The sequence below is a fragment of the Lithobates pipiens genome, unplaced genomic scaffold, assembly GCF_037356315.1.
Source record: "Lithobates pipiens isolate NorthernLeopardFrog02 unplaced genomic scaffold, aLitPip1_a1.2 Scaffold_23, whole genome shotgun sequence".
Lineage (NCBI taxonomy): Eukaryota > Metazoa > Chordata > Amphibia > Anura > Ranidae > Lithobates > Lithobates pipiens.
In genome coordinates, this window is record NW_027507785.1 from 206,899,739 (window position 1) to 206,912,181 (window position 12,443).

The 12,443-nt window shown below is 41.8% G+C and overlaps 1 pseudogene; it reads left to right on the plus strand.

Annotated features, from left to right (window-relative positions):
• The first annotated feature begins 1,816 nt into the window (after positions 1-1,816).
• On the plus strand, positions 1,817-3,371 carry LOC143927132 (posterior protein-like; annotated as a pseudogene).
• Positions 3,372-12,443: the final 9,072 nt, after the last annotated feature.

A 12,443-nucleotide genomic window follows, 5' to 3' on the forward strand; every position in this document is an offset into this window, starting at 1 on the left:
TCGAATGAGCGTGTAGAGGGTTATCACAGAACATGGTCTCCGTGGTTTGCCTTTAAATACTCCAAATCCTTTGGGGACATCATGGGCAGCGGCCTGATGGCCTGAAGAGTGGTGGGGTCCAGACAACTAGTCAATCACTAATTTATACCATACAAACACAGCTCTTGACCATGAGCTAGAGCATCCGGAACAAGGCGAATTTCTCCTCCCTTTCTCCCCGTTTGTCTTTACTCTCTATTTCTAACCTTATATATTTCTATACTTGACTCCTTTACTAAATTAATAGTTCTTTTGATATGTTCTCTAGATGTACATTGAGCTTGATGGGTTCCTGAGGGAATCTGGGGTTGGATAATGAATCACCCTTCTAAGTCCGGTAGGGCTCGCAATGGAAGGATCTGATGTTTTGATGATACCCCTATTATAGCCAACTAGAAATGTTATTGACACAAATTCAATCTTGTTAAGCATAATTGTTTTTTGCAGTGTCTTTTTGCATACTCTTGTAATATGTGCTTTTATTTGCTAATAAAACTTTCTTGAATGAAAAAAAAAAAAGAAAAAGAATGAGGTCAGGGCAGGCAGCAAAGGATCAGAGTCATCAAATGTAGCAAAGGTCGAGTAACGTAATTACATAGCTAGCAACAGTTACACACTGTAGACCACTCTAAAACAACTGAGCACTCTCTCTTTGGAACCTTTCAGCTTTATAGCGATCCAACAGGATATGATCTCAGGAGGTGTTGGATTGAATTCATATAATACTTCTGGTATTTGTTCATGATTGAGATAGCCACTTAGCCTCAGTTGAATGAAGCACATGAAAGCTTTGTAATCAGAAGAACAATAGCTTGGCTCAGACCCACCTGCTGTGATATGTGTGATTGCAGGCTTCAAAGGGAATAAGAGCTAGCTAGATGGCTCATCGTTAATAGAGACACTGATCATAGTGGACAATACAGCATGCTTCCTGAAGAATGGGCATACATGTGAAGGATTACCTCTTGGCGAAATCTATTGGATGGAAGGCAAATGGGGGTGGCTACGAGTGGGCGTGTGTGTTTGAATGAAAAGGCTCACACACAGACTACTCTCACTCTCTGTTTGCTGCAAGAGCCTGCCATGTGTTTCTACTGACCTGATGATTCGGCCTACTCTGGGTGATGGCTCCGGCCTAAACCTCATGGTGAAGGCCCTCTCCTGGTCTGAGCCTAGCCGATGCAGCAAAGCCTCACGGAGGACTGTGTGATAAGTATCTTTCATATTCTTGTATTATATGTTCTGATTGTAAGCTTTGTGATATTGTAATGTCTTTTTAATACTTTATGTTAGCTTTCCTAATTTCTTGGGAAATAAATAAGATAGTGTTTTACTAGCAGCAATGTGTGTGTTTTCATAAGTAACTTTATATCAGTGTGCCTAGTAGGGTTTTATAAACTAGATAACTATGGGAAGAGACAAGTTAATAATAGTTTTTAGAGTACATAATGTCCTTCAAATGGCACCCCAGATAGCATGTGGCAATCCTAAAAGCCACATAGAACCAACAGGACAGAAAGGCTCAGATACAAGGCAGCTGATAATGCCACAATAAGTGTGGTGAGTCTTTTCTATGGAAAGGCAAAAGTTTAATTGTTTTGAATGATATCAGGTAAAAGTGGTAACGAATTAAGAATATTGAATGCTAGAAGAGCGATTTTTTTTTTTTTGTGAGTTGTAAGAGCTAACGATAATTGAGTTTGGTTTAGTACTCAGTGCAGTGTTGGAACGTTAGTACAAATAGAAGTGTGTATTGTGTGGATTGTATGGTTGGGAAATGGAACTTGTGTATACATATGTTAAAAAGTATGCCTCTGCTAGTTATCATTCATGTGCAGATGACCCTCTTGACCCTCTTGAAGGCCAATGTAAGATATTGTTGTCTCAGTGTCAGCAACATAATAGCAGATTATCGGGCAAACAGCAAAAAAAAGTTAAGAAAGAAAAGTTGGCTAATGAAATTGCAGTTTTGCTCAGAATTAAATTTATATCTGAGCAAATGGGGGGGAAGTGGGAAGTAGAGAGGAGACGTCTTGGTGAGGACATAGCGAAAGTCAGTGAAAACCTTCTAAAGATTGCAACAGCCTCCAGTAATGAGGTGGATGAATTGCGGGCAAAAGCAGGAGAGAGAAACAGTGAGCTACAAGAACAGCTCCACAGGTACAGCATGGACTGTGATATGAAGAGCAAACTTTTAGAGTCATTGCAAATAAAGTTGTCAGAGATGGAAGAGTTGGTTATGTCTTTAGAAAGAGAATTAGCAAATGTACGCTCCCAGCTTCTTACTACAGAGAAAGTTATGGTATCGCTCAATGAGCACAAAGGAACATGCCCATTGGCCGATATCTTCACAATCAATGAGGAGAAGGGCTGTGATGAAACACAGTCTGCTATGGCACCTATAGCTTCAAGGCAGAATGAGAGTTTGATTACAATCCAAGATAGAATTACTTTGTGCCAGATTTTGGGTGAATTTAATGCCAATGAGTCTGTCCAATAAATTTGAAGCTCTAGTAGTTAAATTCCATTTGAGTAATGAGGATGCATGCTCTCTTCTGAAAGCATGGCTACCAGGACCTTTGGTAGGCCAGTTATTGGCCCAAGTTAATGATAACTTAGCAGATGCAGAGGTGCGGAGGAAAGAGTTGCAGCGTATTGTGGACAGTCCTGATAATGGTATGAGTGATTTGCAACAAATGAAATTTAGGAGAGGAGATGACCTAATTTTGTTCTGCAGGGAGTATCTTGCATTGTATATGAAAGTGTTCAACTGTCCTGACTTATTGGAGGACAATGCAAGTTTCATATACTCAATGGCCAATAAGTGTTATGTAAGCTATCCCACTAGAATGGCTCTGAGGAATGCTAGATCCTACCAAAATTGTGTCAATATCCTCTGAGACTTCTGTCAAGAGTCCAGGGAAAGGGAGTATGGGTCAAAGGCAGATGTATCCGTAATAAGCAGAGGTACAGGAAGGCAGAGAAAGTTCACACATTGTAAATGGAATAGGCATAGAGTTCATAAAGCCCTTAAAATTGCTAGCATGGAACAGGAAACCCCAGAAGTACAGGTATCTACAATGAAAACCCCCACCCAGGACAGGGACAGCGTAACTCAAAGGCCTGATATGAAAGATAGCAGCCAGGACAGATTACACAGTTCTAAAGGAGAGATAAGAAATGACAATCCACACCCTAAGCACAGCCAGCAACAAGACTGGATCAACATTCCAATATTTGCCCCCTGGGTTAATCTACCATTCTGGCTTGTATGTAGTTGGACGCAAATTGCATTGCCATTTTTTAGTAATATGGCAACTATATTGCATTAATGGGAAAGGCTTTGGGGACTTAAAAAGTCAATTGTCATGATAATTGTGTGTAATCACTGTCTTTGTGTTCCTTTTCCAGAGACCATGGAAGAAGTTAAACGGCTTTGGATACTAATATTTGTGTGTTGTTTGCAGGTCTGTCAAATTGAGAACAACAGCGGGAAAATATAGCAGAACGGGGGTTAGGTTATTGTAAATGCATAATCGATTATCACATGGTACCATGAGCTCATTAGTTAGTAATTGTTTGCAAACAATGAAAAATAAATAGTACTAAAGAGTTACAAATGAAACTGCAATGAATGAAACTGTTGTGATGAGATACATATGCTTTGTTTGTTTTTGTTTTTTCCCTAACTAATTGTCTTTCAGATCAGAATGAGCAGTCTTCTCAGGAGAAAAGTCCATGGATGTTGTTAACTAAAAGTTGAGTGTTTGTTATTGTTTTATGGTGGTTGTCTTGTCATGTTGTTTGTGTGATAATGGCCAGATTTTTAAAAAAAAAATCAAAATTTTTTTTTGTGATATTTGTTTAGTCATCCATGTTATTTTTATTTTTGTTCAGGTGGAAAAATTTGTATGTTTAGTCCACCTGAAAGGGGGGTAATTGACAATGCCCTCAGTTAGCAGCTGGAAACCAGTCTAGCCACTGGAGTGTTTTCTTTGTTATATTTTCATTCAGGTGGAAAAGAGTTCCAAAAGGTTTAGGCTTTGTCCACCTGAAAGTGGGTAGTGCATACATCGTAAAGAAGTGATGCAATTGCTGTCTATAACAGGAAGAACTCAGTTCTGCTATTTTGATATGAGGCTGCCATCAGATGTGCTAGAGGCCTCACCATCCTTGTATGGGGGTGCCACAGGACACAGGCCAATAACAAGAGAGCTAAGGACTGAAATGCTGCAAGGCCAAGGACTCCTGCGGTTGGTACAGGTAGGATTTGGATTGTGACAAAAAACACAGAGGCTCTCATGGCTGATTTCTCCTCCTGAAATACACTATATATTGTCAAAAGTTTTGGGATGTCTGCCTTTACAGTCTTAGTCTGTAAGGTTCAATATTGAGTTAGCCCATCCTTTGCAGCTATAACAGCTTCAACTTTTCTGGGAAGGCTGTCCACAAGGTTTAGGAGCATGTCAATGTTTGATCATTCTTCCAGAAGCGCATTTGTGTGAGGTCAGGCACTCATGTTGAAAGAGAAGGCCTGGCTGGCAGTGTCTGCTCTAATTCATACTAAAGGTGTTCTATCGGTTTGAGGTCAGAATCTGTGCAGGCCAGTCAAGTTCCTCCGCCTCAAACTCGCTCATCAATGTCTTTATGGACCTTAATTTGTGCACTGGTCCAAATCATTTGGTGGAAGGGGGATTATGGTGTGGGGTTGTTTTTCAGGGGTTGGGCTTGACCCCTTAGTTTCAGTGAAGGGAATTCTTAAGGCATTCAGCATACCAATACATTTTGGAAAAATTCATGCTCCCAACTTTGTGGGAACAGTTTGGGGATGGCCCCTTTCTGTTCCAATGTGACTGCACACCAGTGCACAAAGCAAGGTCCATAAGACATGGAGTTCTGACCTCAACCTGATAGAACACCTTTGTGATGAATTAGAGTGGAGACTGCAAGCCTGGTCTTGTCATCCAATATCAGTACCTGACCTCACAAATGTGCTTCTGGAAGAACGGTCAAACCTTCCCATAGACACGTTCCTAAAACTTGTGGACAGCTTTCCCAGAAGAGTTGAAGTTGTTATAGATACAAAGGGTGGGCCAACTCAATATTGAACCCTAAAGACTAAGACTGGGATGCCACTAAAGTCATGTGCATGTAAAGGGAGGTGTCACAGTATTTTTGACAATATAGTGTGTTTATCCAGATGTTTTACCTTATGACCAGGATTAGTGTTTGCACCAGTTGTGGCCAACTTTCTTGATAAGGGGGTCTTACATGTGGCCCCTGACATCACCAAAGGGCAGCTCATAAATTTCAGTGAGTATATGAACTATGGACATGATACCTGAGATGGTCGGAGACTGCAGACATGGTGCAGGAAATGGTCAGAGACCATAGATGTGATACAAGATTTGGTTAGGGGCTTTGGGCATGGTATAGGAGATGGTCAGAGACTGCAGACATGATACAGAGTCTGCGAAAATGCTGTAGGAGACTGTTGGACTATGAACATGCTATAGGAGTTTTTGGAAACTGGGGACATGCTTCAAGAAAGAGTCATAGACTGGAGATATAGTATAAGAGACTGCTAGAAATCACTGCTATAAGGCCCCTTCCACGCGGGGCGGAACCGCTCAGCTGAGCCTGCCAGCTCAGCAGGGGATCGCTCTATTAATCTCCCAAACCGGCAGATGACAGGTCCATCTCTGCTCACAGAGCAGGGAGGAACCTGTCAGAGCCCCGCCGATCTAAATGGGGAGATCGGACGAAAATGGACAGCATGTCCTTTTTCATCATATCGCATCTGATCCGTCAAGATGGATAGCAGACGTATCGACATACGTCTGTCATGAGTGGATCAGATGCCAGACGGGTGTCAGCGGACCGGACACATCTCCGCTGACATCTGCTTGCCCATAGGAGTTAATTGATGGCCTGGTTGGATCCACCTTAAAAATGGACAGGCAGATCCGAGCAGGCTTATTGTGTGAAAAGAAATAAAAGCAAGAAGGTAGGTTGCGCTATGGAGTTTGTTGTACAGAAAGTATATATAATGTGATGTATAATATATAATGTAGGTAAGAGCAGCCTCTATTTAGTTTCCATCCAATAATTTAAAGTGAGGATATAGGATCCAAAATGGAATGAAATAAAATGAATGGAAATTGAGTAAGTGAAGGCATTTCTTATTTTTATTTCATTTTAATTTATTTTATTTTATTTTTTCATTTTTTGCTTTTCCCATCTTTTGGGCTGAACCCTCATTTTATGAAATTTGCCCTGTCTTTGTAGACAAAGTCACCTGATTCTGTCACGGTCATAGTCACTGGCACTTTAGTATTTGCATTTTCTCATAGATATATTTTTGTATTCACTATTTAATATTGATTGAATAATGGTATTCTAGTAACACATCATTCATACATCTATTTATTTATTTCTATTTATTTATTTTATTGTGGATTTTATATCCTTACTTTAAATTACCAGCACGCTGGAAAATGTATATATATTTTTGTATTCACTATTTAATACTTGATCTTTGCAACACGCCTTCACTTACTCAATTTCCATTCATTTTATTTCATTCCATTTTGGATCCTATATCCTCACTTTAAATTATTAGCCAGCAAGCTGGAAAATTTATACATTTTTATTCATTTCATTTTAAATTGGTTTAAAAAGGTATAGCACCAAATCTATTTCCTTTTCCCTATCTGTATTGTGTGAAAAGGGCCTAATAGGACAATAAGGAAAAACAGATTGGTATCTGCAGGGTCTTGAAGGGCTACAAAGAAAGTGTCAAAAGGTTAAAAGCTAGGCACCAGGAGTTTAGACACAAGGTAAAATGGCAATTAGAAACGTCAATATTGCCAAAATGACTGCAGTTGTTTCAGTAATTTCTCCTATAGTGATGGACGAACTTCCGACGGGACGTTTCGCGAATGCGAACCGCGAATGCGGTCGAAAATTCACGAACCGCAAAGTTCGCAGCGGACCCCATTGACTGTAATGGCAAGTGAACCTTAAAAACCTACAGGTCATATTTTCAGCCACAAAATACTTTCTAGCTGTCCACACATAGTCCCACAACATGGACACTGACATAACAAAAGTATTAAGTGAATCTGGGATCGACAATGACAAGCATTCTTTTTTTATCTGTGAAATTTTGACAATTCAGGAGCGCATGAAGGCCATGAAGGAGAGGCAAGGTCAGGGCAGGCTATGAAGGGGGTGCAGGAGATGATCAGTGCCACAGTCAGGGCAGTGCAGTCCTGTACCAGTATCCCAGCGTGCCAACCTGTGCTTGAGCTCCTCCCTCTGCCCGACCCTTACCCCCACCTATGCAGGGCTGCACTGCGGTGGTCTGGAGGTGCAAGTCCAGTGCTGATCCTCAGCCATGGTGCTGGCACTGCCTGCTGATTGGCTTTTCCGCTGCTATCTCCCTCACTGTCTGAAACCATCACTGCGATAGAGACTGAGCACTGACACCAGCACCGTGATAGAGAGCACTGACACCAGCACCGATATAGAGAGCACTGACACCAGCACTGAGATAGAGAGCACTTACACCAGCACTGTGATAGAGAGCATTGACACCAGCACCGAGATAGAGAGCACTGATACCAGCGCCGAGATAGAGAGCACTGACACCAGCACTGAGATAGAGAGCAGTGACACCAGCACCGAGATAGAGAGCACTGACATCAGCACCGTGATAGAGAGCACTGACACCAGCACCATGATAGAGAGCACTGACACCAGCACCGTGATAGAGAGCATTGACACCAGCACTGTGATTGAGAGCACTGACACCAGCACCGTGATAGAGAGCACTGACACCAGCACCGAGCTAGAGAGCACTGACACCAGCACCGAGATAGATAGCACTGACACCAGCACCGAGATCTTGTGGGCACCCACGTGACATCACTAGACACGTCATCATCAACGCCACCTTCCCCATCACTATAATTAGAGATCTCGGAGTAGGCAGCAACACCTGGGACCAACTTCCTCCTTGGGCTGATCTGGGTACTGTCGTCAGATTGCTGAGTGGCGGTTGTCACTACCTCCTCTTCCGGATCCAATGCCAAGAGTGGTTGCGCATTGGCAATGTCTTGTGATGGATCGGAAAATAATTCCTGTGACTCAAGCGGAGGGTATGTGGTGGTGTTGGTGGTAGTGTCTTTGGGGGTGCACACAGCAGAGCGTGAAGAAGAGGGTGCAGATCAAGAGGATGAGGAGGGTGCAGAAGAGTAAGGCTGAGTGAGCCACTCAACCAAGTCTGGTGCATCCTTTGATGTAATCAAACGCACCTTCTGCAATTTGCCACTTTGGCTCAAGCCTGTTGCTCCTACCCTACCCCTACCACCCCTGCGCAAGGGCCTGCCTCTTCCTCTGCCTGTCATTTTTTAAATGACCCTGTGACAAAAGTCTCTAGAGAAGTGCAGTATGTATGTGGAAGAAGATATATAACACCCCGCTTCAATCTGTCGCTTTGGGGGGCCACTGGTCTATCACACCAGTTATAATACTTTTTTTTAATTGCGTTTGTCACTCTTTGTAGTATCGCTGCAGAACCGCTCAGCAGTCACAATGCTGCACAGTGGAAATGCACTATACTATGCTTTCTATATTTTCAAGCATTTTATACGTGTATTACACCCCTATATACTGCACACCAAATAGTACACCTATACCAGTCCTTAAAAGGACCTTTGTGGACCTAATAGTAGCTAGCATGTAGCTAGTGAATTGCAGACTGTCCCTGCTCCAAACACCAAACTGTCCCTTCCTACACTGAGAAACGACAGCAGCAGAATTGGTCAGCAGCACTGCATGCAGTGCACTATAATATGCTTTCTATATTTGAAAGAAAGTATATTATACATGTACAACCCTATATACTGTACACCTATACCAGTCCTTAAAAGGACCTTTGTGGACCTAGTAGCTAGTGATTTGCAGACTGTCCCTCAGTCCCTACACTGATAAAAGCCAGCTGCAGAATCGGTCAGCACTCAGCTCAGCAGTCAAGTATAATAGGCTTTCTATATTTGAAAGAAAGTATATTATATGTGTACAACCCTATATACTGTACACCTTTACCAGTCCTTAAAAGGACCTTTGTGGACCTAATAGTAATAGCTAGTGATTAACCTGACTGTCCCTGCTCCACACAGCGTCCTGTCCTTACACTGACAAAAGACAGCTGCAGAATCGGTCAGCAGTGCACTCAGCAATCAGCAGCACAGCAGTCAGCAGCAGTGCACCAGAACCCTATATACTGTACACTTATACCAGTCCTTAAAGGGACCTTTGTGGACCTAGTAGCTAGCGATTTGCAGACTGTCCCTCAGTCCCTACACTGATAAAAGACAGCTGCAGAATCCATCAGCACTCAGCTCAGCAGTCAAGTATAATAGGCTTTCTATATTTGAAAGAAAGTATATTATACATGTACAACCCTATATACTGTACACCTATAGCAGTCCTTAAAAGGACCTTTGTGGTCCTAATAGTAATAGCTAGTGATTAAACTGACTGTCCCTGCTCCACACAGCGTCCTGTCCCTACACTGACAAAAGACAGCAGCAGAATCGGTCAGCAGTGCACTCAGCAATCAGCAGCACAGCAGTCAGCAGCAGTGCACCAGAACCCTATATACTGTACACCTATACCAGTCCTTAAAAGGACTTTTGTGGACCTAATAGCTAGTGATTTGTGTCACTACAGTCTGTCCATGCTCCACACAGCAACCTCTCCCTACACTGACAAAAGTCAAAATGTAAAATGGCCACCAGATCCGGTCTATTTATAAAGTAGGGGGAATGTCCAATTGTCCATGTGCTGAAATGTCTCAATTGGCTGTCCTGTACCCCATGATGGATGTGTCATCATGGGTCAAAGTTCTTTCACAATGTAAACGCATATGTCTGCCGTGCGAACAGCGCCAGAAGTGCGCTGGTTTGGCGAAACACGAACACGAAAAATTTGCCGCGAACCACAAGGCCATCCCTATTCTCCAACCCTGTACCTGGTTCATAATCATGAAGGCAAAGGAAATTTGTGTCTTTCTTTCATTAAAACAGTAAACAAATCACTGTGAAGGGACTGAACAACACCTGTAGCAGTATACACTGGCAAAATTATACTTTTGAGCAGCTTAAAATGACAACAAATTCTGGTTTAAAAAAATGATATTCAAGGATGCATTCTTACCTCAAAGTTACCTTCTATTGCTCTCAGGATCCTCCAGAACTCCAAATTCCATAGATCAGTGCACATAACTGCAACTAGTGTGCACCGTTCATTCTAAACAAAAATAAGTGGTGGGGCAGGGAGAGTTTTTAGGTCTCATTGAAGATATTACAAAGAGTCAGAAAAACACAATAGGAAACAATTTAATGAAAAACAGATTACTAGGCCATTAGGTAATTTGGGTTATTATTTATTATTTATTTATTAAGTGTGGGTTATTTTTGGAGAATAAGGATATTATTTAGTGCCACTTTTAGGAATTCCTATACTAGAATAATGGCAGCTGTGGAATTTATGATCAGGCAGCTCTTACAGTACAGAGCATATGATGATGCTTTTACAGTTATTTTACACATAGAAGAGGTATGTATAGTTGATGAGTATGCCCCAGTTAAAGAGGACCTGCACTGTGGAAGCTGAGCCCAAGAAAGAAGAAAGCAAAGCATTACTCATTCGTATTACCTTGATGCTCCTTGCAGCTCATCTTTTCCCCATTACTGCCTTCCCAAGCTTTCTTTTCACTGTAGGGTTCATTTACTGATTTACTAAAGGCAAATAAGCTGTACACTTTGCAAGGACATTTTCCAGAAAGATTTGTGAATGAGGTAAAGCTCTGCTGACTTCCATGATCCAATCATATGCAATCCAAACGTTGTTTTTTTAAAATTTCATGTGATTGGGTATTATTTACAAAATGAAAGTTCACCACATTCACAAAGTATAGGGGGAGGGGGAATTTCCATTGAAAGTGCAACTTTCCTTGTAAACTGAACAGTCTATGTAGCTTTAATAAATTATCCTTGTATCTCTGTATGGAGGCTGCTAATTTAGTGAATGCACAGAGCTATGTTTACTCAAGTCAGGCTGTCCCAGATGACTGGTGTTTTGATGTCTGCATGGGTAATATTTGGGCGGCAGCAGTAAAAGTGCAGAGTCGTAGAACACAGAATGGATGAAGACGTAACAACAGTCTTGCATTACAGCATTCTCTCTAGAAAGAACAATGGCCAGTACAGTAGTGATATCACCAAATCTCATTACAAATTCTGACACTAAAGCAGGGTATACACGTTCAATTTTTTTTTCATTCAACCTGTGGGTAGAATGAAAAAAAAACAAAAAAAACTGACCAATCCCCACATCAACACAAATGGTGTGTGAAGCAAGAATCTCTCCTGCTGAGCTATTGTATTCTAAAAGTAGGATTCCCTTACTCCCCCTGTCAGAATACACAGATTAGTGCCTCAGACATTGGCATTGATCTAATGCTGGTTTTCCAGCATGACCATTAAGCAGAAGCCAGTCATAACCTGGGAAACCTCATCACTTTGTATACATTACAGGTAGGTGTTTTCTTTCAGTTTGTTGGCAGCCATAACAAACTTGATTGACATGGATCCTCATTGCTGGAAGACAAAATTGATGGTGGATATATTGTGGGACTTTCTTTTTAAAATGACTTTTGTGTATTTATTTGCCATTTTGTTTTTTTGTGATTTAGTAAGGTCATTATATACTCCTTACTCCCCTTGGGGGGGTGGGATCTGGTGGCCGCCATGTTTTTAAAGAGGGTTTCAAATTTGTGGTAAGCCCCACTGCCTGTGTCACTCTCATTCCCTCTGGCACAGTATCGTTTATGTTGAACATATATGACCTACTATGGTTCATGAGATGGAGGGGGGTGCATATTCTTCTCCCCTTTTTCCTGGCTAGCCAGACTGCATGCTAAGATAAGGGTCTAGTAAGAATGTTGGAGAGATCCCATGTTTAACTGTTTTTTGCATGTGGTTCCATCTTAAAGTCTGAGGAATCTCTGGGGATGCCTGCCTAACAGCTGAATGTTCAAGATTAGTCAATGGATTAGTCAATGGAATATTTTCCCTACTGGTGAATTTTTTCTATAAGCCCTTGTACACATGGTCGGAGATTCCATCGGAATGTTTCCTATCGGACCGTTTTGTCGGATATTCCGACTGGTTGTGGTCTGCATCAGACTGTTTCCGTCGGAATATCCGACGGATCAATATTTCCAACTTGCCGGTAAAATTTTCAGACAAAATGCTCCGATCGGACATACTCCGATCATGTGTAGCCTACTCCGATGGACAAAGTGCCACGTATGCTCAGATCAAATTCCTAGA